Raw genomic sequence first — 23,671 nt, forward strand, 5'->3', positions numbered from 1 at the left:
TGTGTAAAAAGAGGAAACTTTTATCAACCAAAAAAATAAATATTTATTTTTTTTTAAAAGAATTTGAAAAATACAATATTTATCATCGCATTTTCTGTAGTTTTATAGAACTGTAAAGTAAACATATAAAATAAAATCGCAATAAATGTAAAAATTATAGATAGCTGAACCTCACGGGGAGCCTCTCTCAAATGATCACGTGATTTAAATTCGGCGTCAAGTGCGCAGAAATGAACAGATGAGTTGAGAATGACGATGGAGGACGACGGCAATTTTAACGATCTTGATATTTTGAGGATGAGTAAGAAAACTTTACATTGAGTCAAATAGCCGATCGTATAGAACTAGATTACGTTAAATCAGAGTGCATGATATCCGATTTTGCAGACATGACTTTGAAACTGAGAGTGAAGAAACGAGACCCAGTCATTCTAGCATGGAAGTAACCACCGTGCAGGAGACGTTTACTTTTTCGGAGAATTTGTCAAGATTCGGAAATACAGTCAAAGAAGAAGATTTGGACGAACTCATCTCCGGGACAACTCCGGCCAACACTAAGAAGAGTACAGCGTAAGCAGTGTGTTCAATGACTGGCGCATTTCACGAAATGCTGCTCTCGAAAATATTCCAAATTTGGACCATTTTTCCGTTGATGACTGTGACAGTTCTGCTGCGAGCTACATCAATTGTGACCTGATTAAAATATCTATTTACTGTAATGATTTACAGAGAAACTGGATTATTAACCTTTGTTTACATATTACGATGATTTTCGGTAATACAACGCATAATATCCGTTATAAAGCCCATATATAAATATGAGCACATGGAACTGTCAGTACATGCGATCGGGATCGTATTCCATGCGTATTCCGCCATGTTGGTATAAATTTAGAATGCACACGTGACTTCATAGGTTGATCGATTTTAGCAGCAATACATATTATTTATAAACATCACCTACCTACGTATATTATTAACGTTCTTTAATAACATCTTACCTATTTTTCTAGACTGGCACCTCAAATATTTCCTTTAAAACGTATTTCTGTATTTCCCTATATAATCATGTTGGGGCTGCAACATTTCCAGTTTGTGAATGTTACCAATCGTGACGTCCGTAATATACAACGTCATCAGTCTACATTGGTAACTTCGTATTTCCGGTAGAAAACCTATATATATGCGCCCCCTTTTTGGGACTTGGGTATCAGATCATCATCATCGCTTACACTAACAAGACCACTTTCATAAAGTATTAAACGGTGAGATTCATAGTACGATTAGCAAATTATAGCACGTACAGGGACCTACCATATATACTCTGTTCAGGAATTATTTCATTAGGAATTTTAAATAATATTTCGGTGCCAGTCTGCTATATATTTATCATTCCCCTTTTTTCACCATTGGATTTTATACATTTACGGTGGATAGTTTATTTTACTGTTAAAATAATAAAATAGTGAAACTGTAATTAAGGGACGGGTGGAAGAAACAGTTATTTGACAGAAGGAATACTTGAGCCCTGTAGCGAAAAGCTGACTCAGAGCGGTGTTGTTGTAGCTCGAGCACTTGTAAACCTTACGGATGGCTTTGTGTCCATGCGAATTGGAAATTTTACAAATGAAACCATTACTGTTTTCAAAGATACTGTCGCTGGGAAGCCCCTTAGAGGTGGATCTCTATGGACTGGACGGGCCAGCGGACACTCCACCTCGAAAGGTTTTGCTAGACAAAAGCCATCTGTAGCATTTAGACCAACTAAAGCTCCATCACCCCTCCAACCTTTAAGAGCCGTTTCATTGCTGACCAGGCCTGTTCCAGCTTTGGCTTTCACTGCGCCCGATCCTGACCTGCCTTTTCAGAGCAAGTTTGGTCTGCAAGCTCCGAGTCCCTGTTGACCACGTCTTCCGTTCCGTGTCAGCACCTGTGCCATTATCTTCTTCCACTGTACCAGCCGTTACTTCTGCTGAGTCTTCGTCGGGACCCACTTTGTCTTCATTTGCAAACCCAGTTGTGTCTTTGGCCAATGAGACGACGTCAGGAACTCCCTTTTCGGCATCAACCGAACCCTTGCTCCAGAAACTGTTTCCTGATTTGTGTCCCTCTTCCTCATCTCCTGATAAGAGCTCCCTTGATGTCAATACTGTCAGTACCGTCGACCTAACAGCTAGTTGTCAACCAGTCAACACACCGAGTTAGGTTCTACATCGATACGAGAGGTCGGATCCAGCCCTGACATCGTCCCATCTGGCCAATGACCCCAGGCTTTTCTTTCTTCGCTGGAGCTCCAAGTGCCCAGGAAGATGATTTCGTGGTTCGCATTATGCCGACCGAGAAGTCACTGACATATTCAAAATTGTTCCTTAAGTGGAAAGCGAGTGACGTTTTGTAATTTAGTAATTTAGTAATTTCTCCATCAGAAGCATGGTAACATGGTAACAGCATGGTAACAGCACTTCCAAATTTAGCTCTCCTATATTCAGTACAGCCGTAGTCCTATTGTAGAATCCAGGCCACGGGATCTCTTTGCTCGTTTTCAATGCAGACACTTGGAGTTTGATTGATCATATCACTGACCCACTCCTTGCAATCGCTGAATATTCCGGAATATGGCCATTCCTGGACGACAGTTTTAACGTGTTCCTGTTTTAGATTCGTCACCGTCAATCTATCAGGAAATGGGCTGGACCAAAAAAAAAGGTTACTATTTATATACACTTTAGGCACTCATGAATTTGATCGTTTAAGAATAAACAATACATTTTGTATATATACATGTATATTTTTTGGTGGAGGAAAGTCGGATGATTTTTGAAATTTAAATAAAAAACCCAATGTAATATCGACAAAACTTTAACAGGACGCTTAAGCAATACAAATATTTGGCTGATGTTTTCCAGTTGCATGTTCATAATGACTCTGTCAGTACTGACGCGATATGCGCTAATACGGTGGCTTATCAGCTGATCAAGAACATCAGAACGTAAACCTGCACATAGTAAAAACACACCTTTAACATAACTGTATTCACAAATCCTTCCACATTTTGCAGAGGAATACACGTAGTATTTGGAAAAATATAATTAACTGACTACATGTATTATGTCCGATATATATATGAACAATTTCTAAAAAGTATTGCGTTCAAATGTAAACCTCGAAATAAGCACATATCCTTGAAAACCCGCCCCATAAGTTTTATTCCTCTCAGGTTTGATACATCTTAGTAAAATTTTGTGGAAAACGTTCTTTCCTTAGTATGATGCATTGTAGAATACAACATTGTCGAGTTTCAGACTTCTTTTGTGTTCATTTTTTCATTAAACTATAAAGTTAAACGTTATAGGTACTGACTTGGAGTTAAAGTGCAAACTTAAACAAGATACCTGGTAGCTGCGAGCCAGAGCTTATAAATGATATTCCCGCTCTGATGTGAATATACAATATAAGCAAAGTCGACATATAACAGGAAATTGAAAATAAAATTGTTTAATTATGAATCCAATCTTATCTTTGATTAAAATTTGTTTGAAAATTTTCAAAAATTTAAACTACAAAACTACAAATAAACAAAGGAAATTATTGTCTAATTGACAAAAACAAATGAACCAGTTACCATATGGCATACCTAAACAAAGAGCGATTAATACTAGTAGTTTCTGAGAAAAAATGCGACAGAAATATACGGACAGACACACAGAGAGACGGATACACAGGAGAAAACAGTATTACCCCTTCTCTTTGGAGCTCCAAATCTTTTGAATATAATAAGGTAAAGCGATACTATGATTTGCAATCATATTGAAAAGAAAATGTTATAAACATGTCTTACATATAAACCCCCTAACTGCCCTTTGCATCAAATCCCTAACTGTCATTTGCATCAAAGCCGTTCTGTCCTTTGCATCGCAGATAATTTTCAGCTTTTAAAACAAACTTAAATGAAATCTATTTTCTTTTAACTCCCAACAGAAAAATGCTCACCAAATAAGAATAGAGTGTTCGAAAGTAGTTTCGTTACATGTTGGAGCATGGCATCTAATACCAAAATACTCTTTGTGTCTCTACAAAAACTGTACACTCTCTGTGAATCAGCAGTCTTGTGCTACAATAAAGTCAGAAAATCATAATAGTTGCTCATGACAAAAGAGCTTAAACACATTTGTTATTCGACATTTATCAATAATTAGTTGAAGAAAAGTAAGCACCCACCTTTTGACAACTGTTGTTTAGTTGCATGAGTTGAATTACTAAATTTTTAATTTTTTTTTATGCAAATCATGCTGGTCGTCTGATACTACTGCAACACTGTAGTTTGACCATCTGTCGACCCACACCACTCTTTTCGTCAGGGACCCTTTACTTAACTGTTTGAGAAGATAGTGTGCCTTAAAAGAAATCATATACAATGTGTAACATTTTGTAAAGTTTGATTACCGGGTGGCAGTAAATACAAACTTGCCAGAGGAAGATCATACACAAAAAAATGCTAATGCTATTCAAACGAGTATATTTCTACAGACGCGTATTAGTGCCACATATGCACTTCACATTCTTTCATTTTCAACACTTCAATCTGTAAAATTCACACTTCAATCTGTAAAATTCACACTTTTATTTGTAAATTTTACACTTTAATCTGTAAAATTCACACTTTAAAGTGTAAAATTATTCAGACTTTAATCTGTAAAATTCAGACTTTTATCTGTAAAATTTACACTTTAAGGTGTAAAATTCACACTTTAATCTGTAAAATCTACGCTTTAATCTGTATAATTCACACTTCAAAGTGAAAATTCACACTTTAATCTGTAAAATTCACACTTAAATCTGTAAATTTTACACTTCCTTCTGTAAAATTCACACTTTAAAGTGTAAATTTCGCACTTTAATCTGTAAAATTCACCCGTTTAAGTGTAAAATTCACACTTTAATCTGTAAATTTTACACTTTAATGTGTAAAATTCACACTTTAAAGTGTAAATTTCACACTTTAAAGTGTAAAATTCACACTTTAATCTGTAAAATTTACATTTTAATCTGTATAATTCACGCTTCAAAGTGTGAAATTTACACTTTAATCGGTGCGTCTTTTTACCCCAATGAACCCCAATGAACCCCAATGATACCCCAATGAACCCCAATGATACCACAATGAACCCCAATGATACCCCAATGATACCCCAATGAACCCCAATGATACCCCAATGAACCCCAATGTTACCCCAATGATACCCAAATACACCTAATGATACCCCTATGATACCAAATGATATCCCAATGAACCCCAATGATACCCTAATGAACTTTGAAATATTAATACCCCAATGAAACTAAATGTGTGCATAGTTAAAAGATCTTCCGCGCAAGCGTGTGAATAAACACCGTGCATGTATATCAAGGGGTTATTTTTCCCTTTTGTTTTTGTTCATTTTTGACCGAAAGTTTTCTTAATTCTTTTTTTAAAAACTATTCTTTAAAATTAAAATAAAAAATCCAAACCATGGCTGAATATTTAGAGAAGCTGGCAGGGTCTTAAAAAAATCCACACTGAAATGGATGATATATACAATTTGTTCCAAGGTCAAATTTCTCTATGATTTTTTATTACTGTCCCAAATAAGAATATAAAGCAATTGGGGAGCAAAATTAAAAAGCAATTGGGGAGAGAGGGGTTATCCCATTCAACTTTCCCGTTTTCTGCATTCATCATTTATTCGTAAAGACGTATAACACATACCGTTCATTGTTTACAAATAAAGTATAAGCATTAACTACCAATCTGCTGTGCATTTTCCCAATTCAAGGGTTTCTGATCCGCAACGCTTCTCAAAAATCGGTTTATATATAGCGGAGCGGATCAGAAACTCTTGAACTGGGAAGATGTCTGTCATGGTATAAAAATGAAATTATAAAACGCTAGCGTATGCGTGTTTATTTGCATCAGATTTGCTTGATTTGTTAACTCGCCTTAAACATCCGCGTTCATGAAAATTTATACACACCCCACCGACAATCTTCAATTGTTATTACGCACCCCTTTCCAACAAGCATTGGCTATTATGACGTACAGTTCGCTATGCGACGTTCAACTCTGATGTCCGACTTTATGTCGTCAAATTATTTTAAGGTCAAGATCTAGTAAATGAAAGGTGCCTACAGGTTTTTGAAATTCAAGATATAAATTCTTTTAATGATGCTTCATAACAATATCTTTGCTTCATAGGGTGTATCGGGGCTTAAATTTTTGGTAAGCGCAATAAAAAATCTTGTTTTAAACAACCGTTTCTATGAAGTATGAAGGATAAAAGCAACATATTTCGAAGTTTTGTCCATTTTTTACAATTAAAATATATCTAGAATGCCTACAGTCTCTCCAAAAACGGCATTTAACAAGCTCTTGACCTCCTCTTTAAAAATGATGTCAAATTGAATATAGGTACCGGGATTACTTTTCCCGTGATTAAATATCGAATGTCAGAGTATTATTTTCTACATAATTACTTTAAAGTCGTAAAATACGGGAAAAAATTCATCAAATCAATTATGACGTCATAATGGTTCTAGCACTAAAAAGATACTCGGGAATCATTTACTAGATCTTGAATTTTAAGTCGACGTCAACTTCCATGGCAGGGCGGATCCACGATTTGAAGTTGGGGGGGGGGGGGGGTGTCAGAGGCTTTTTATGTGTTTTAGGCAGAGGGTTTGGGGCTGCCTTGAGGCTGGAAGCTCCTGGATTATAGAAATTTTGTACGGAAAAGTCTTCGAATTTTTCACTTTTTTAAAAAATGTCTTTATTAAAAGTATTTAGAATTTTTAAAGATTTGTAGATTCGCCCTTGGAAGCTCTTGGATTCTAGAGATTTGTAGGGCGGAAATGAAGTTTTCAAATTTTGACATTTGTGTATGGTGGCATTTCTCTGCCCCTTGTGTGCAAGTTATTTTTCTATCAAATATGTCGACATGCAAGATAAATATGTTGACCAAAACCCTCTGCCTTGCAGATATATTAGAAATATTCTTACGAATGGCTGTAAATTAATCTGTTTTAAAGAATCAAGTTCAATGGTACGGTATAAATGAAGTTTTTAAAAAAGATAACCATAATAAACATGGAAGAGTCTTTAAAAACGCTATCTAGAATAACCAATTACTTAAAGGTGCATGTGTGACTGTTCAGATTTAAAAGAGCGTAACTAAAATGGGCAGTTATGGCAGAGAATGCTTATGTGTGTATTCAAATATTGGCAAATTGAATTAACTTGTTTGTTCGTTAATGAATTATATAATATAAAACAAAATCGGATGTTCGATAAGAAGGTTATCATGAGAAAATATTGAATGAATGTAAATAAAAAAGCGTTATAGTAAATGATATCCAAATGTATCCCACTGTACATAATGAACCCCACTGATGCTACAATAAATCCCGATATGTACCCCAATCAACCCTATATTAGCAATGGACAGAAATATGTTAAAATGTAGTTAATCGCCCAATGAATATTGTGTTATCGATTACTAATTGTCGGTCAATTACTTCATCGAATGTGAACGTTGTTGTACATTTTTATGGTAAATATTAATTTTCTTTGCATCTTGTGAAATTTTCCTAGTTCAATTCAATTTCTTTATTGCAAAAGACATACGTCTTATAGCACATATAATGGTGAACAATACAAAAATATACTAGGTAAAAATGATACAGGTGCTTAAGGACAGGATCGCCCCCCCCCTCCTTTCAACCCCCATCCACAAGTATATAGATCCCCGGGACTTCTTCTAATCTAATTTATTCATTCATTGCCCAAAATTACTCTGCTACAAGTATTAATGAGGAACTTAAGTGAAAAGAAAATGGGTGATTATTCAAAAGCAGATTTTAATATAAATTTTGATGATACGGGCATTCCATTTATTCAGAATTCATTTTAAACAAACAATTTGTTAAAAATTCAGACCCTCTATATATAAAATACAGTACTTGTATAAAATATGCAGAGGGTCTGATTTTTTAAAAATGTTTCTTTTAGGTAATTTTGTGCAATGCACATGTATAAATTAGAGAGAGAGAGAGAGAGAGAGAGAGAGGGGTGCCAGAAAAAGGTCACTAACCGTGTTTTTCGTTAATTGGGTGAGATCAGGAGCTGTTAATGAGGCGTGACAACCCTGATGCTTTGAAAACAATATACACCTTCATGAGTTTCGGATTCAAGTACAGGAAATACCGTCAACATTCACTTTATGATAACCGATGAAATACATTGCAGGTTAAGGACCATATTTCTGAAAGATGGAATATCCTGCACTGAAAAACGATCAAAGCACGGCAACAAAACAACACAACTTTGGAATCCAATTTATCCACAACCAACCGAACAAAATTTAGTGAAAATCCATAGATACTATACAAAACAAAAGGGAAACCACACATTCAAGAAACGGGTGACTACATTTGAAAAACTACCATCTAAATTTGAATCAAAGACAAACTTTGCATTTATTGAATATTGTGGGCAGCAAGAAAAAATCAGCAGACCTCATGGAAATTCACAGGACAAAGATGAGCATTATTCTAGAACAGATCCTTTGATATTGCACCAGGCCAATCAGCTAACCAAAGACAAAAAACCTACAGAAATAATGAACATGATGGGAGAAGACAATTCATTTATGGCACCGAAGAATTCCAAACAGATTAGAAACAAAAAGTACAGGGAAACGGTTAAAGAGGAACCCCTTAAACCGACAAATGTAGCAGACGAAGTATACCAAGTGTTGTGTTCTCTTCAAAATTCTGACTTTATTCAACATTTAGTTTTTACCAAGAAGAAGAGACCTATTATCCCCCTTTACTCAGACAACCAAATTAAGGATCTGAGAGCAAACTGCCTAGGAAAGCATGGCAGTGTGATTGGCATTGACAGAACCTTTAACTTAGGATCCTGCTATGTCACAGCCATGACTTTTAAACACCAAGCAGTTGTTCAGCGAGAGACCAAGGGAAATCCAACAATGCTTGGCCCAATAATGCTGCATTATGAAAGCGATTTTGAAGCATACACCACCTTCCTTCAACATATTCATCAAAAAATAGGAGACAATTCAGTTATCCTTGGAAGTGATGAGGAAAAGGCTTTAACTAAAGCAATTCACCAGTTGTTTCCTGCAGTAACCCATTTGCTTTGCACAAAACATTTGAAAGATAACATTCGTCGTAATTTACAAGACAAAATTGGGTGTTCAAAAGAAGATCGTGAAAAAATTGTTAAAGAAATTTTTGGACCACAAGGCGTTGTTAAAAACTGTGATGACTCGACCTCTCATGAAACCACCTTCTATAAGTTGAAACCATATTTCCAAAAATATCCATCTTTTCAAACTTACTTTGACAAACACTTACGTGACAACCTCATCAACTATGTCATTAGGCCTATCAACGATGGAATTATACAAGAGCTCTGGACAAATAACAACACAGAATCAATAAACAACAGGATGAAGATGGAATGTGATTTGAAAGCGAAAAAACAACCAGCCCTTATTGAATGCCTTGAGAAGATTACCAACAGTCAGATGCAGAACTTGAGGAGATCTTTGTATGGTTATGGAAATTTTAAGTTGACCACCCATTTTTCCATATTTCGATTAAGTCAATCAACATGGGCAGGAAAATCTACAAGGGAAAAACAAGTTCTATTTAACAAGTTTTTAACAACCAGGAAGGTGAACATCTCTGAGAGAACTAGGTCATTTTTTAAATTAAAAAAGTCCAAAAGGAAATCTGCATGTTCAACAGATGAAAATTAATTCTCAAATGAGCATTACCTCGGCATACAAGACAAACTTAGCTGATATTTATTGTAAGACTCTTGGAAGTGACATATTGTACGAGATTAAAAAAATTATGAATAGTTCTGTTGACTAATATCTTTGCATGCAATATATTATATGTCTATACCATCAGCAAATATATTGAACTTTATGCATCACTAATGTGCGCTGTGAAGTGTAATGCTTGACTTAGACTGATTAGCAGAAACCATAGTAGACCCATGTCATTGTTGAATTTATGTCATTGTATAATATGTGAAAATATCAAGAGACTGCTATATAAAATTGCATAAATGATTATTATTGATGTTTTGTTATTATTCAATCATATTCTAGTATAAAATGGAATCATTTGTATTCATGATGGCTCAATTTTGGTTGCTTTTCTGGATATATCCATTTACCTTGACAAAAATTAAAGAAATTTGATCCATGAACCTAAAAAAACCCAGTAGCAATTCACCAAAATTGGTCCTCATGAAGTCAAGTGTTTTTGATAACATTGAAAAATGGAGTATACATATCCTCCTATAATTTTGATACAAAATTAAACTGGTCTGTAAACAGAAGATTACTGTGGTTCAAAATCAGTGTCAATGTGGTAAAGGATAAAAAAAATATTTGGCAAAATGTTTGCAAGGACACACCATCATTTGAATATATCATCAAAAGTTCAATGTTCAGCTATCATAAAATCACCACCGGTGATTAATAACCTAACTGAATAAGCCACTTTTAATTGGCTAATGAATATTGATAACTTCCATCGGGACAATATTGCAGTAACCATGTGTTATTGGATTAATCTACCGTGATAAAGGCATTCATATGATTTTAATTTTCAATTCAAATTTATTGTGATCATTCATTTGGGATGTTCATCAATTAACACATCACACGTCAAGGCGGCGCAGCGAATATACTTCAAACTGGTTGAAATATCAGAAGAAGACCTTTTAAGGCCAAGCAATTGCTTAAACAAAAACTATACGATGACAAGGGATAGAGAGCTTCAGTTCGTCATATTTTTGTTTTACTGATGGTTTTACTAGAATTAAAACAAAGGGACTAAATACCAAGCATTTTTTTACACGATAACATTTGTCAACAGTTCTTAAATAACTTCATGTATGTACAAAATGACTGAAGGAGAAATTTACAGTAATTTGACTTTCGTTTAAAAGTAACTCAAAAAATTTTCCACAAAAATTCAAGAATGAGAGAAAATGTAAATGATGACATCTTGAAATGAAAACTAAAGATAAGAAATAAAGAACAAGTCTTCTTTCTGTTCGTTTGTAAGGTGTTTAAAACACAGGAGCAATGAGAAGCGTTAAAATGACGTTGCGAAAAATTTGCAGAACTTGCGCCGGGTCACTGGTCCAAGGCACGTTGAACAGCTAACTAGGGATGATCTAATCATGCCGTAGACAGAAAACGTTTCACATCATTAAACTCTATCCTTATTTAGATTTTTGTGAAATTTCAAGGGTTAATCTTTGTTCCTAAACGAATAAGAGAAAATGTCTCAATAATTACTGAAAAACCCTCGTATATGGGTCCGCTCGTATATAAAGCACTAAAAATGGCTAGCGACACGAAAAATTGAAATTGTGAAAATTCGCGTTGTTAGCCATTTTCAGTGCTCTGTATATTCAATTTACTGGTTTAGTATCTATGCATAGACCCGATACGTTAAAGGTGCCTTGTGTTATTAATATTGGGGATATGTTTTGTATATTATAATACATTTATACAATTGTAGTAAATATTCTAATTAAAGCATCATTGAATCAGATAATTTCCTCTGTGTTTGGTTATTAGATAAAACGTTACGATGATCCCGAGTCACGTGACGGAAAGCGATTTTTTAGAGGCTATAAAAGGCCGGCGCGCTATTGAACGGAGTTCAGTTGGCGGATTGCTGCAGAAGCGAAAGGAGCTCTACGGGTAAGAATTATAGGTCTCATTTGCGGTGTCTCAAATTAATGCAGACGGACCATTTGAGATTTATATATTCTTCGGTACTGTACTAGTAGTTAATACAAAGCCAAGAGAGTGATTTAAGGCATTAGGTTTCAGACTGCGGTCTGGGAGGCTTTGGTTCAGCACACTTGCTGGAACGTAGAGTTTCAGACAAATAAAGGTTTCAAGCACAGAGGGTTAAAAGGAAAATTTATTATATCATTCAATCATATTTGTGATCAAAGTGAAGTGATTTTCATTTAATTATAATAATCAAACTAAACGTAAAGTAACGTTAAGAAAAATTAATATCATTCGTGGTTAGAACCCACAAAACACATTACAAATTTTGGTGGCAGCGGTGGGATGATCTAAACATTAGATTTATAATTTTTTTTTTCCATAAACATATTGCTTGTAGTTTGAAACATTAAGTTTAGATCTAATTATGGATGATATTGATAAAGAAATAAGTTTCCTCCAAGAAAAAATAAAGGAACTTTCAGACGAAAGTATACGTTTGAAAGAAAAAGAGAATCACAGAGAATCAACACCACTTACAGCCAGAGATTCTGGCATTGGTGCTTCGGCACAATCAAAGGGTGCAAAAAGTAGTATTGAGTTTGGCGGAGCTCGTCCGAAAGTAAAGTTTGAAGCTCACCCTGAGGATGATGTCGAATACTATAGTCCCAGAGATGTGAGACCTGTACTGGATAATGAAGAGTTCTTCGAAACACCGCACCGCGTTCAGACAAACATCACAACACGGAAGTATAAGGCTGATAGAGCTCGAACGCCAAATGATCCAGTAGAAAAGGATAATTCTAGCAAGCTAAAGCCTGCAACATATGACGGATCAACTTCGTGGTTGGACTATAGGTCACATTTCAATGCATGCGCTTGTCTGAATCACTGGTCTGAAGCAGAGAAAGGAATGTATTTGGCCGTTTCTTTGAGAGGTCAAGCCCAGGGGGTGCTTGGGAATCTTCCCGAATACTTGCAGATGAACTTCAAAGAGCTGAGTAAATCCCTGGAAGAACGCTTTTCTCCTGTCAATCAAACCGAACTGTATAGGGCACAACTTAGAGAAAGACGGCAGAAAGCAACTGAGTCTATACCTCAGCTTGGACAAGACATTAGGCGTTTAACACGCTTAGCATATCCTACGGCTCCAGGGGATGTGTGTGAAACGCTAGCCAAAGAATATTTTATTGACGCATTACCAAGTTTTGACATGCGTCTCAGGATTAAGCAATCCAGACCTGTAAACTTAAACGATGCAATTAGGCATGCGGTGGAGCTACACGCGTTTGTGGGGTCGGAGTGCAAGAGACATGAAGACAGTGGATTATGCCGCGGAGCAGTAAGTGAAAGTTCAATGCCTGATTCAAAAACAGAGAGTTTGGAAGATGCTGTAAAATCGATAAAGGAAGTGCTGCAGTCTCTGCAGGAAGATATAAATAAGATGAAACAGCAACAGAAGGCACAGACAAATTATGGACCACGAAGAAACCAAGAAAGGAATAATTCGTCACGAAATACATTGAAGTGCTACAAGTGTGGTAATATTGGACACTTTAAAAAAGATTGTAGAGTTAGGCCTAAGCAAGATAAAAAGAAACAAGACGATGAGAAAATGAATAAGAACACAATCGAGCGTTCTGGACAAGTTAAAATGTTTTCTAACGATGAGACTCCACGAGAGGTTCAGAATAAGGGTTGTGTTGGAGTTCAAAGGAAACCAAGCGAAGCTGGCATGTACATACGTGGAACTGTTCATAATGAGCCTGTCATGATACTAGTAGATACTGGTGCTACTGTGACACTCATCTCAAAGAAGAGTTATGATTCTATTAACAGACACAATAGTTTAGAGCTTATTGAAACAAGGCAGGAAATTCTATCCGCTTCAGGTACCCCTCTTCATGTCTATGGTAAGGCATTGGTACAGTTCAAGTTTGGAGAGAAGGTGACTTTTCAGAATGTGATTGTTGCAGACATGAAGGTAGAGGCTGTCCTGGGCTTAGATTGCTTGACGGCTAATAAAGGCGTTATTAGTCTAAGTGATAAAAGTCTAATACTGGGAGGTGAAACACATGCGCTAGAATTCGAAGGCAGAATAGGCTGTTTTAGAATCGTAGCTTCAGACACCATCTCCTTGCCATCAAGATCCGAGATTATTGCGACAGGAAAAGTAATAGTGCCAGACGGTGATCGAATGGATTTTGATGTTGGCATTGTGGAGCCGTCTGAAACATTTCTGAATTCAGATAGAGGTATGGTTGGCCGTATTTTAGTGAAAGGTGGTCAGACCATTCCAATTAGATTGTTGAATCCTTCAGATAAAGATATGATGATTCGAACAGGAACAACAATTGGGCAACTGTCATCAATAGCTGATGTGATTGACGGAGAACTTGGAACCTTGGAAAATACAGCTATGTTGCCGGAACATTTGCAAGTTCTGTTCAAGAAAACCTGTTCCAATTTGAGCAAACAGAAATCGAAAATTGTGAAGTCACTTTTAGGTAGGCATGCAAATTTATTTACCAAGTCTGACGACGATCTTGGACGAACTGGCTTAGCTAAGCATACAATTGACACGGGTGAAAACAAACCAATAAGGGAAGTTCCGAGGAGACTTCCTGAGCATATGAATGCTGAAGTAGAGAAACATGTTAAAGATATGCTAAAGCATGGAGTTATAGAACCGTCCAATAGCCCCTGGTCGTCTAGAGTTGTGTTAGTTAAGAAAAAGGATGGCTCGACGCGATTCTGTGTGGACTACAGGCGTTTAAATGCTATCACAGAAAAGGACGCCTATCCATTGCCACGTATAGACGAGACTTTAGACCAGCTTGCGGGTTGTAAATGGTTCTCAACTCTTGACTTACATTCAGGGTACTGGCAAATTGAAATGGAACAAAATGATAAAGCTAAAACGGCATTTGTAACTCGGAATGGGTTGTATCATTTCAACGTAATGCCATTTGGGCTCTGCAATGCCCCAGCAACGTTTGAAAGGTTAATGGAAACCACGTTGGCGGGACTGCAATGGGATATCTGTCTCATTTACTTGGACGATATAATTGTGTATGCAAAGACATTTGAGGAGATGAACAACAATCTGGCGAAGGTATTTGAAAAGTTGGCTGCTGCAGGGCTAAAGCTGAAGGCCAAAAAGTGCACATTATTTGCACAAACAGTTGAATATCTAGGACATGTTGTTTCGGAACATGGGATCTCTACCGATCCTAAGAAAACCGAAGCAATACGCAAGTGGCCTAAACCCCGCAACATCACAGAGCTCAGGTCCTTTTTAGGGTTCTGTAGTTACTACAGAAAATTTGTTCACAGCTTTGCTGCCATTGCCAAACCACTTCATGCTTTAACTCAGAAAGGCAATAAATTCACATGGTCAGAGGAGTGCCAAAGTGCATTTGAAGTTTTGCGCGATAAACTTGTTAAAGCTCCGATGTTAGCGCATCCGGATTTTACGAAACCTTTTATTCTAGACACGGACGCTAGTGACATGGCAATGGGTGCTGTACTGTCTCAAGTACAGGATGGAGATGAGCGAGTCATCTCTTATGCAAGTCGGTGTTTAACTAAGGCCGAGCGCAAGTATTGTGTAACACGAAAAGAGTTACTAGCTATAGTGCATTTTGTGAAATATTTTAGGCACTATCTGTACGGCAAACCTTTCTTGGTAAGAACCGACCACAGTTCTTTAAGGTGGTTAATGAACAAGAAAGATGCAGAGGGTCAGCTGGCACGATGGATAGAGACACTTTCGACCTACGAGATACAAATCCAACACAGGCCAGGAAGATTACATAAAAACGCAGATGCCCTAAGTAGGATTCCGTGTAGACAATGCGGAAACGACTACTGTTCTAGCAAATCTGAGGAAACCAGAGCGCAGGTACGAGCATTGTTCGAACAGAAAGAGACTGAAGACACAAGAAAAATGTCAATTTTGGAAATGCAAGAACATGATAAAGACATAACACTTGTAAAGTCATGGCTAGAAAGTGAAAGAAGACCCGTTTTTGACGACGTTCGAAGTAAAGGTTATTTTCTTCGATCATTGTGGTGTCAGTGGCATAGACTTACTATAACAGACGAAATACTTTGTAGAAAGTGGACTGTGTTAGAGACAAAAGAAGATATACTGCAGCAAGTGATACCACTATCTGGAAGAAGAAGCATTTTGAGATATTGCCATGATGAGAGAACATCGGGACATTTGGGCGTACATAAAACATTAGCAAGGGTTCGACAAAGATATTATTGGCCTGGTCTACAGCAGGATGTGAGACAGTATGTAACAGGCTGCGATACTTGCACCAAACGTAAAAACCCAAATAAAAAGAAAATTGCACCCATGCAACTAGTACCATCAGGCTTGCCAATGGACCGCATTGCAGCTGATATTATGGGAGAATTACCTATCACTGCCAAGGGCAATAGATACATCTTAGTAGTTTCAGACTACTTCACGAAATGGACGGAAGCGTTCGCAATGCCAAATATGGAAGCCAAAACTGTGGCAAAAATAATGGTAGAAGAAGTATTTGTTAGGCTAGGAACGCCTAGAATAATACACTCAGATCAGGGGAGGCAGTTTGAAAGCGAATTGTTTAGGGAAGTATGTCGACTGTTTCATATCCAGAAAACACGAACCACCGCCTACCATCCTCAGTCGGATGGTATGGTTGAAAGGTTCAACCGGACATTGACTTCTATGCTCAGCGCATTTGTACAGGAAAATCAGACAGACTGGGATGAACACATTCCTTATGTCATGATGGCCTACCGGTCTGCAGAACATAAGTCTACTCAATTCACACCGAATATGCTTATGTTAGGAAGGGAAACTACATTACCTTTAGACTTGCAGTATGAGATGCCTGAACACATGAAAGAAGAAACTCCGAATGAGTGGGTCTGGATCTTACGGGAGAGACTTGAGCGTGCACACAATGTCGTCCGTCAGCATATAGAAGATGCCATGAATCGGCAAAAGAAATATCATGACATGAAAATGTCGTGGGAAAAGTTCAAGAAAGGAGATAAAGTATTTGTGTACTTTCCTCAGAGAAAAGTTGGTTGCTCTCCAAAACTCACCTCGTTTTGGCGAGGACCATTTGAGGTGCTTGAACAGTGGTCGGATGTACTTTATGCGGTAGCTTGTGGCAGAAAAGGAGACAAACAAATTATTCACTGTGATAGGATGCGAAAGAAAAGAGAGCAAGTTCTGAATTTTGAGTGTGATACGCCCGAGGCAAGAGATGAATCTATCTTAAAAGCTGAAGAGACAGACACGTTCGAACTGGGTGAAACAAACGAGTTAGATACTGTTCAAGAGTTAGTAAAAGGGACTGAGCAAAAGCGAATTCGTCGACCGCCTAAATGGTTGGAAGACTATGAGTTATAAAACTTGTTTTGTTTATTGTTTGAAAAAAAAAATGATTTGCAGTCTAGCTAGACAAAACAAATAACATGTTTCTATTTATATATTTTCAGAAAATGCCAAACACTAAAATTACCAAAGCAAAGTCGAGGGACAAGTGTCCATTGTGTGAACAAGGAGTTCAGGACAATAAGTGGCGGGAACACTTGCTGATGTGTAATGGAGGGAAGTTTCCATGCAAGATATGTGGTAAACTTTTTAAGAAGAGTTCCTACCTTCAGCGTCATGAGAAGAAGTTCCACCCAGCGGAGGTTGTGGAGAAGAAGACCGAGGATGATAAAGAGTGGTTAGAGCAAGACCCAGGAGAACTAATTGGGGAAGTATCCAATGAAAGCGATTCAAGCTCCAGTAGTATTGATTCTAGTGAAGAGGAAGACGTGGTTGAAGAAAGTAAGGTGGATGAACCTGGGAGAGATAATGAGCGTCAGGTACCACAAGAGATCAAGAAGGTAGAAGAGAAGGGTGGTGAAGAAAATACATGTAGCAGTTCCTTAGAGAAAGGAAGGATAATAAGGAAGCCGACAATACCGGTTTCGGTATTTGCTCCTCAGAGAAGGGTACCTCTGAACTTACCCGATAAGAACGTTTTCCTAAAACGATTCCACTTCTCCTCAAAATGCTCAACCAGCACACAAACAGAAGATGTTTGCCATGCTGTTCAAACCAGAATCAAAATGAGAAAACTTCACAAGACCACCTTTAGCTATGTTAAAGATGACAAGAACGTGGAAGAGATCATAGAGGAAGAAGAGTTTGAATATGAAAATTAACTAATCATCTTAGTTGCCAGTGTAAGATAACACTCGGTTAAAACACATGTTTGTAAATTATAAGAGTAAACTTAACTTTTGGAAAATATGTATGTAGTTTTATATAAGCACGTCTGTTCAATCAATATGCGGGACGCATAAGTTTCGGAGGCGTGGGTATTGTAGTAAATATTCTAATTAAAGCATCATTGAATCAGATAATTTCCTCTGTGTTTGGTTATTAGATAAAACGTTACGATGATCCCGAGTCACGTGACGGAAAGCGATTTTTTAGAGGCTATAAAAGGCCGGCGCGCTATTGAACGGAGTTCAGTTGGCGGATTGCTGCAGAAGCGAAAGGAGCTCTACGGGTAAGAATTATAGGTCTCATTTGCGGTGTCTCAAATTAATGCAGACGGACCATTTGAGATTTATATATTCTTCGGTACTGTACTAGTAGTTAATACAAAGCCAAGAGAGTGATTTAAGGCATTAGGTTTCAGACTGCGGTCTGGGAGGCTTTGGTTCAGCACACTTGCTGGAACGTAGAGTTTCAGACAAATAAAGGTTTCAAGCACAGAGGGTTAAAAGGAAAATTTATTATATCATTCAATCATATTTGTGATCAAAGTGAAGTGATTTTCATTTAATTATAATAATCAAACTAAACGTAAAGTAACGTTAAGAAAAATTAATATCATTCGTGGTTAGAACCCACAAAACACATTACACAATGTACTTTGATAATGTTTGGGTTTTTTTTTTTTTACGAAACTAGAGGTATTGCGAGCAAGCTCACAAATGAAAATATCGAAACTGAAGTCTTTCTCTAATGGAAAAGAATCGATATGTCTCTTTTTCTTAAAGTTTTGTTGAACTAGCACAAACTCAAATGAGGACATAATTACGGGTCACAAACAATTTAATCTTTGAGTCAAATTTTAGCTTAAAAAAATTCAATCATTACCCATTACAAGATATGGCCCAATCGGTGAAAAAACGGCACATAGTTGAAATGTCATTTGTGTAACATGTTGCTACAAAAAAATTCACTAAGTGTATTAATTATGAACATACTTAGTATCATTTGAGTATTTAAGAGTTCATTGGGGTATCATTGGGGTTCATTGGGGTATCATTGGGGTATCATTGGGGTTCATTGGGGTATCATTGGGGTTCATTGGGGTTCATTGGGGTATCATTGGGGTTCATTGGGGTAAAAAGACGCACCCCACTTTAATCTGTATAATTCACACTTTAAAGTGTAAAATTTACACCTTTATCTGAAAAATTCACTTAATAGTGCAAGTTTCACACTTTAATCTGTAAAATTTACACTTTCATCTGTAAAATTCACACTTTAATCTGTAAATTTTACATTTTCTTCTGTAAAATTCACACTTTAAAGTGTAAAATTTGCACTTTAATCTGTAAAATTCACACTTCAATCTATAAAATTCGCACTTTATTCTGTAAAATTCATACTTCAATCTATAAAAGGACTAAGTGCGGTTTTATGCAATTTTTGCCCCCCAAAATCAAAGTTTTAGAAAGAGCTTTAAAATAAGATGAAAGATAGTTAAAATCATATTGGAAATAAAGGTGTAAAAGGTTATCACCACAGTGACGTCATAACGTAAAAATGACGTCATGAATATTGCATTATTTTGATAAATTGATGTTTTGTAGCAAAATATGGGTGTTTTCCGATGGTTTTTCGACTGGGAAACATCGAGCGCAGGCTTGCTCAAGTACCATTTTTTAGTATAATATGTATAACTATCTGAAGTAAAACATATGTTAAAATTGCACTTGAGCAGACCTGCGCTCTATACTTCCGAATGCAAAATATAGAGCAAAAATGAGAATATCTTCATTTGTTTGCAACTTTGCGGGAATTAGGTCATTTAGATGACGTCATAGATAAAACACGAGTGAGCAATAATGACTAAAATCAAGATTAATGTTATAGGCATCCTCTTTACAATGATTTGTGAAGATTTCATTCTTATACGATACTATTTAAAAATTGGTTGAAATCGGGGGCAGATATTTGACCAAACCGCACATAGTCCTTTACACTTTAATCTGTAAAATTCACACTTTAATCTGTAAATTTAATTTTACACTTTGATGTGTAAAATTCACACTTTAAAGTGTAAATTTCACACTTTAAAGTGTAAAATTCACACTTTAATCTGTAAAATTTACATTTTAATCTGTATAATTCACGCTTTAAAGTGTGAAATTTACACTTTAATCTGTATAATTCACACTTTAAAGTGTAAAATTTACACTTTTATCTGAAAAATTCACTTTATAGTGCAAGTTTCACACTTAAATCTGTAAAATTTACACTTTCATCTGTAAAATTCACACTTTAATCTATAAAATTTACATTTTAATCTGTATAATTCACGCTTTAAAGTGTGAAATTTACACTTTAATCTGTATAATTCACACTTTAAAGTGTAAAATTTACACTTTTATCTGAAAAATTCACTTTATAGTGCAAGTTTCACACTTAAATCTGTAAAATTTACACTTTCATCTGTAAAATTCACACTTTAATCTGTAAAATTCACTTAAATCTGTAAATTTTACATTTCCTTCTGTAAAATTCACACTTTAAAGTGTAAAATTTGCACTTTAATTTGTAAAATTCACACTTCAATCTATAAAATTCGCACTTTAATGTGTAAAATTCACACTTTAAGGTGTAAAATTCACACTTAAATCTGTAAAATTCACACTTTAATCTGTAATTTTTACACATTTATCTGTAAAAATCGCACATTTACAATGTATCTGTAAAATACTTTGCAAACACCGCATGGCTGTTTTAATGAAATGTCTGGCAATTTTTTTTTTTATCCTTTTTTAATAAACATTGCAACCGACAAATGAGTTCTCATTGCAAATATTTAATTTTCCAAAAAGTGAAACAGTAATTATATAGTACTCTTAGACAGTGACCCATGGCAAAAAAAAAATGTTCAGCGCCACTTTTTATAATATAAGCCGTTTCACTCGTCTTTTTAAATCAGATTGAACTTTTAACAGAAACTGGAAAAGTGATAATTTTAATGTACTTAAAACTTAAATCACCCTGTCTATAACATATTTGTTTCTGAATTTCAATATATGTTATTAATCGTCATGCATTTTATTAAGGTCTTTCTTTGTTTTTCTTCGCAGCATTGATAGAGAATGAAATTAGCTATAATTTGCAATGTTAAGAAGATGTCATTAGTTCGTCAAACGCGTCCAGTTTTCTTTTTTTAACTGCTTTTAAAGATTTTTTTCATAAACGTTTTAAGATTCAATGATGAGACGTTCAGAGATATTAAATATATGTTAAAAAGGGCGTAAAATACACGGAAGCCGGAAAGTGACCGGTGGAAAACATATTTCATCAGACGGCCGCGACATTATATCTGACGGCCACCAAAAATAAGGTTTCTGCTTTTCTGGCGTATGCTATATTACTATGTGGCGGCCGCCAGATAATAAGTGGCGGTCGTCATAGCGACCGCCACTTATTTATCTGGCGGCCACCACACAGATTTATATACAGCCGCAACATAAGATTTAGAATTATCTAGTCCACTTATCTAGTCTATCTTAGTCAACAATTTGTGTTGGTTTTGATTTTTAGTTCACTTTTATGCAAATACACAATCTTCAAGCCTGCTAAATGTATATCAGACGTCACCTTTTACTAGTTTAAAGCTTCAATTTTATTCATTCGTATGCAGCACAATTTTATTTAATTATGTATTTGTAGTACGTACACAACTCATAGTACTGAAAGTACTTATACTTAATGGTGGTTTCGACATAATATATATTCTCTGGATGATCAGTAATTCATCATTGTTTATTATTTTGAAGGCATTAAACCATTTATATCTATTTGAAAAACTCACAATTTTTTCTTTCAATTATCACTTTTGTGTAATGATGTCACTGTATTTAAGACAAAGCTTGAAATATTCAAAAGTTAAAACAGTTTAGTCCATAATGCTTCTATCAAACCATCGGAAATGATAAATACTCTCCAATGTATGTGTGTATATGAGCGAATTTTAAAGGATAGTGGGTAAATTTTACAGATCAATGTGTGAATTTTACACTTTAAAGTGTGAATTCTACAGATTAAGGTGTGAAGTTTACAGATTAAAGTGTAAAATTTACAGATTAAACTGTGAAATTTACAGATTAAGGTGTGAATTTCAGTTTAAAGTGTGAATTTTACACTTTACAGCGTGAATTTTAAAGTTTAAAGTGTGAATTATACAGATTAAAGTGGAAATTTACACTTTAAAGCGTGAATTTTAAACTTTAAAATTTACACTTTCAAGTGTGAATTTTACAGGTTGAAGTGTAAAATTTACAGATTATAGTGTGAATTTTACAGATTAAAGTGTGAATTTTACAGATTAAAGTGCAAAATATACAGATTAAAGTGTTGAAAATAAAAAAAATGTGAAGTGTATATGTGGCACTAATACGCTTCCGTAATTTTAGACGATGCCCACAGGCACTTAATATTTAGTTTTAACCCCAAATCGTACTCATAATATGGAAATTTAACTTCACAATTTATGTTCTTTTCTTACTTTTCTTTTTCTACTAACTAATTTCCATGATAAGTTTGAGGTGGTATGGGACACCCTCATACAGTGACGAACTTCAAGTTGAAATGATCGATAAAATGAAATATTTTCTTTCACAAAACTTTTATCCAACAGCGTAGCCCAATGATTTCGAGCGTTTACTAAATAAAACACAGCATGCCGTTATATTTATGAAAGTAATAGTTTGATATGTACATAATCAATAAGATAAGCACTTGAATTATAGCCTTATAATTAAAATTTAATGAATAACGCTTTTTCAGTATACATGTATATAATTCAGACTCTGTAATTCTGGTCTGATTCATATTAAATATAACTGAGGGATATATATGAAATTATGTTAACATGGTCCATGTACTTTAGATTGTTCAAAATTCATTTGAAGTTATTTTTATACTTAATAAAGTCGTACCCGTGAATTTAACCAATAGAACAGCTTAAAAATTCATAAATAATAGTGTTGACAAAATCTATGACAATAATCAGAATATTTGTCATTAGTTTGAATGTCGCTGAGGCGTTTATAGTTTTCACCTATCTAAAACAAAATTAAAACTTATTTTTGGCCGAATATTATAAAAATTACACATTCTAAACCGGAAAAGAATTTAATTATATGGTACTTTTATCCAAATTAATATAGATAGGTGTCTCATATACCACCTTAATAGGTTTAGAGAATGTAACAGACAACGAAGGACGAAAACGGAAAGTGACCAATGTAACAGAAAATGAAATAAATTTGATAGTCAAACCATTGAAATTCTAAATAATTGATAAACGTAAACCAATTCTTACCGATGCTGAAAACGGCAGGTCATTTTTCAAACACTTTTCCAATATACAGTAGTCATCAGACAAAACTTGATGTGTCATAACAATCAGGAGAGATTCAATTCGATCGAACAAAATAGATACGGCTTTACTTGACCTGAAACTTAAAAGGACACAATGTATTTTTATCACTGTTTAAGCTTTAAATAAGATAACATTTCT

At 35.5% G+C, this 23,671-nt stretch overlaps 1 pseudogene; it reads right to left on the reverse strand.

The window, feature by feature from the left end:
- Positions 1-2,334: 2,334 nt before the first annotated feature.
- LOC128177804 (glycine N-acyltransferase-like protein 3) lies at positions 2,335-23,613 on the reverse strand (annotated as a pseudogene).
- Between the last annotated feature and the right edge of the window lie 58 nt (positions 23,614-23,671).

Source organism: Crassostrea angulata, chromosome 1 (assembly GCF_025612915.1).
Source record: "Crassostrea angulata isolate pt1a10 chromosome 1, ASM2561291v2, whole genome shotgun sequence".
NCBI lineage: Eukaryota > Metazoa > Mollusca > Bivalvia > Ostreida > Ostreidae > Magallana > Magallana angulata.